We start from the raw sequence: 5,263 nt of genomic DNA on the forward strand, positions 1-5,263 counted from the left end.
AGAGAGAGAGAGAGAGAGAGAGAGAGAGAGAGAGAGAGAGAGAGAGACCCTAAAGTTAACTTCATTTGTCATATCTCTGATCACTCTAACTTTATAAACTGAGGCAAGGTCTCTTGATGAACCAGGAACTCACCAACTCTAGCTAGTCTAACCAGCAAGTTGATCCCAGGATCCTCCTGAGCCATCTTCCTGCTCCCCTAGTGAGGGAGATTTCTGAATGAATTTGCTGTTCCATGGCAATGAGCTTGAACATTGGAAGCTCTTTGTGTGTTGTTGATTAAAAATAGCCCGGTTCATATGTTTTGCTTTGTTTTGTTTCTTTACAAAGAGGAGATGGGCAGATGGAAAAATACAACCAAACAACAAAGTACATCGGCTACAACAAAGAACGAGATGTGCTGAATGCTCTGTGACAGTACATGCTCAGGAGGTGCTGATGCCTTTGCCTAGGCACTGTGCCTCCCAAGAATAGGAGCAGAAACAATGGGTGGCAGATGCTTCTGTTATTGGGCTTCGATTGGAAATTGCAGTTCATGGGTGCCATTTAACTTAACCTGGCTAAGATGAGGTTCTGCCAGTCAATGGGACAAGAGGGAAATTCTCCCTTGAACCCTTAAATATGTGAGGCTGTTGTCCAGTGTTGTGTAGTGTGATCCAAGCTTCCTTGTTTGTATGTACCATGTTTATCCAGGTGAGGACTTTCATAATGGGTGTATTTCTTACCATCTATATATTTAAAAAAGATTTGCTGCACCTTAGAACAGGAGAATGACAGAAATAAAAGCACAGAGCCAAATCAGTTCCCACTGTCTAGGACCCATATTGGTGCCAGCTTAACACTGCCAGTTTTAAAAGACATGGTCCAAAAAGACGGCAGCCCAGGGATGGTCAGCAGGCTTCAAGACATTCTTAGAGTCCATGGTCTCCATGGAAACAGAGCGCTTTTTTTCCCCTCTGGTATTTCACATCCCTCTGGATATGGGGATTGGGCTGCACATTAGAGCCTTAAAGATCACTGCTTTTTGTCTTGCTTCAGCAAAACAAAACAACTGTTTAAAGTAAAGCAAACCATTATTGCTCATTTTTTGGTACCCAGAATAGATTTTTGAGATGCTCATGCTACCAGATGGACCCAGGTAATCCTACATTATTGGCAAAGGGAACAAAGATTTCTTTTTTTGAATTTAATTTAATTTTTTAAATTTTATTTATTTATTTTACATCCTGCTCACTACCCACCTCCCAGTCACCTCCTCCCACAATCCAACCTCCTTTCCCCTCCCCTTCTCCTCTGTGAAGGTGGGGGTCCCCCTGGGTAACACTCACCTGGCACTTCATGCCTCTGGGGAAGGGTGTGATACTGAAAATGGCAGCAAGGTTGAAAATCGGGTGCAAAACAGAGCAACAGTTCTGGAACATGAAGTGTGGTACAGAAGGCTAAAGCCAGAACAGCTACACTGCTTATGACTTTAAGAAAGGAGACAGTGAGTGGCTTTGTTGGCTATGATTGGTGGAGACAGAAAACAATCAATATTACTACTCGAATCTTCAAGTTAAACATAAAGATGACTTAAGCATAAAAATGATCTACACTCAGGCAGCATTTTGGACCCAGGCTGGTTCTAAACTCAACCCACATACATATACCACATGGGCAGGATATATATCCAGAGGAAAAGAATGTCTTTGAATCGGCTCCTTTGTTCAGGTTTGTAACATGCAGTCATGGTATTACATAATGAAATACTTAGCATGTGTGGACATGAACTATAATTGGTTGACATTCAGCTACTTGTTAGAGAACTGAGAATGGTAAATCATGACTTGACTGTCAATTTGGCTGCCTCTGGAATCAACTGAGATTGATTCCTATTGGTGAAGGCACTTCCAAGAAGAGTTGACCAAGGGGCAAAGACCCACACCTAGACTAGGCAAGTCCAATGCCAAAGCATGTTTTTTGATTTTTTTTTTTTTGTCCTGCCTGTGTTTGCTTCTGGCTGTTGAGTGTGTCTGTTCTTTTTCTGCTGTTACCATGGCTGATGTACTTCACTGACATCAGAACCTAGTTTCTTCAGATTTCCATGGACTGAAGACCAGAAGCTCTCTAGGAAGATGGCAGGTCTTCAACATCAGGCTGGGACTCTTGAGACATCTAGTTTCACGAGAAGAGAAGCTGTTTCTCAACCTCTCAAGTAAGCACAGGGCTACTGTTGGACTACCCAGCCTCTGCCGCACAAGCCAGTCTAGCAGATCCCTTCCATGGTGTACATTTATTCTATTAATTCTGCTTCTCTAGAGAAACCTGACAACTACAAGAACATACTCTTAAATCAAGTTTTAGTTTTTTTATAGGCTAAGTTAGGTTGGTGTTCCCTTTAGACAGAGGCACACAGGTATGGAAACAGATTGAGGCCAAATTTATTAATTTAATGAACACATGGTGTTTGGACATGGAATTGTCATCTACTATTTCGCTCCTCATTTTATCATGAAAAACAAAAACATCTCCCTCCATCAACAAGAATGGAATCATTCAGAATGAGGGCATTCATTACACTGGAATTCAAAATAGGTGAGGAGACAGTCATGGGCCAGCTAGAGTTGCCTTCTCAGCAAGCAGCTAAGAGGTCTTGTAAGAATGTTCCTGATGCCTCTGATACTAGAATGTAGAAAACTGAACTGTGTGTGAATGTCTCCTATGATGGAAATCAATGGTATCCCCAATCCAACTGTGCAAGGTTGGGCAGCTGTGTCATGTGACTTAACAGGTTTGTAGAAGAAATACTTTCTATGAATTTCAGCCTCCCTTATGGAGGAGGCTGGAACAAATGGGTGTGGGAATACTGGCAGAGGTTTGAAGTGAGTTTGGCTACACACGATACAACCACAAGCAAGAGAACTCCAGCACACACACACACACACAAAAGCCCACATTGGGTGTAATGCATTGACTTTCCCACCTGGAAATTCTTAATAATCTTCTCATCATATTTGTGCTTTATGAAAAAAACTGCAACAATATTATGCACAGAACCTGAGAATTCAGCCCGCATGTCCTTTCCTATCTTTAATGCCTGTGCTTGCCCCTGTGGGTTACATGATGGTCCTAGCTTTCTGCCTCCACCATCTGTCATCAAAAGACATATATATTTTGAGGTTGCATTTTCAGTCCTAGGGATAGGGTGATCAATACCTTGAGTTGCCAGCTTATACCTAGAGACCAGTATTCTGTAGTATATCAGTTCAGGTAATTATTTAGCTCATTTTGTTTACCACAACCATTGATTTCAAATGTAAAGCATACATTTTTGAAGCAATCAAGAAGCTGTGAGGTTAATTTTTAACTGTCACTCTACTGGGTCAGAGAGAATTCTCAGAAAGTCCAGTGTTTGCTTTGCAAACACCTGGAGTTTGAACCCCAGAACCAGTGTAGTAAACTGCTACGCAGAGTAATGTGCACTTGTAATGCCAGTCTTGAGAAGCAGAGACATGGGAGTTTCTGGGTTTCCATAAGCAGCCAGTTTACTCCAATCAAAGATCATGAGCTCAATGGGAGACCTTTTCACATACTCACACATGCATGGACACACTCACACGTGCACACACATACATGCACGCACACACATCAAGAAAAGTAGAAAGTCAATGTGGAATGAGAAGAGACTGAAAGAGCAATACTTATACAAAAATGAATGGAATAAAATTTCAATTAAAAATTAAGTTTCCCCTGTTAGATGACATCTCCGTTATAAATAACCACAATAAGTTCATTTTTTAAGAAAAGAAGTTTTTATTCTTGCTTTCTCTTTGTTCCAGATTTTCAATCATTAAGATAAAATTTATTCTCCAGCACTTAGGAAGACATGTGATGACTTGACAAACACCTTGTATGTCACATCAGCAATAAATGTTGTTCTTGGATTATATTCTAGGCTCCCCTAAAGAGTCTAGGCACCCAGCACCAATGACAAGTAAGTCAAAGGGCCTCAGTTGCAAGCCAAGGTCAAAGTTTACAGTGCAGTTTGTTTCATCCTTAGATCAAATCAGAATGAAAAGAGACAGAACTCTATGTCTTTTGGACAATCTTCCAGAGACATTGTTTCTTAAAATCAGGCTTTGAAATAAGTTGAAAGAATAAATATTTTAAAGTCATCATCTTTGTAATGCTGGGTAGGCTTAAAGCAGGGGATAGCATTACTCACCGTCATGAAATGTGGGGGTACTCCCAAATTCTAACTCAAATGATCATTTTTGTATGGGGATGGACACAGTAATGACCTTTGTCTTAGAGGATAGGTGTAAATCAAAATATACCATAATACGAAAACAACTGTATAGTCTAATCTTCCAGTTTTGAGTGTAGCTATTTCAAAATTCAGTTTTGTCTCTAGGCAATTTACATATTTGAGCCTCAAATTCTTTATCCATTTTTCAGTGGAAGCATCAGTACCCTGTTTTTGGAGGGAGATATTGGGAACACTAAGAAAAAATGCACATGTAGCACATCACAGACCATCATTTACAACTCATAAATGATGTCAAGTGAGTGTGACTGCAGTGATGCAGTGTGCAGCACCATATTATTGTTCATGGCAGTTGTTCATAGGTGAATTAAAGAGAATCTCTAAATACCGCCAGCATGGCGTTGAAGAGTATAGCTCTCCAGTGCAATTTTGATGGGAACAAATAAATTGCCAGATACATTCCTGGTTAACTTAGTGAATCGATCAGCTCTATAGAGTGATTAGATACAGTGCAATCGGATGTTGCACATAGATAATATGCTGCATGCTACTGGTAGCTTCAGAAAACAGGACTTTGCTGCTCTATTCTCGATGGGATGCAGGGGTGCATGGTTGCAGGGGTGAGGGGCTGTGGGGATGCAGGGGTTCAGGGTGCAGGGCACTTGAAGAGGGAGACTTTGTTTCATTTTCAATTGCTTCTGAGTTTAGACATAAATTATAAATGAAAGGAGGAAAAGCATCTTTCCATGATTCCATTTATCTGAATAATAGCACTATTATAATTCTGCCTCTGCTTAAGCATAACCAAATTTATATATAAGCACATGCACAAATGTATCTGTGATCAAGTTCACTTAGCTTGGCCATTTCCACACATTTATAGTTTTTTAATATTTATTTTTTGTTGATGTGTGTCTATATGTGCATGCCTGTGTATGGTGTGTGTGTGTGTGTGTGTGTGTGTGTGTGTGTGAGAGAGAGAGAGAGAGAGAGAGAGAGAGAGAGAGAGAGAGAGAGAG

The sequence above is a fragment of the Grammomys surdaster genome, unplaced genomic scaffold, assembly GCF_004785775.1.
Source record: "Grammomys surdaster isolate TR1022 unplaced genomic scaffold, NIH_TR_1.0 194, whole genome shotgun sequence".
Lineage (NCBI taxonomy): Eukaryota > Metazoa > Chordata > Mammalia > Rodentia > Muridae > Grammomys > Grammomys surdaster.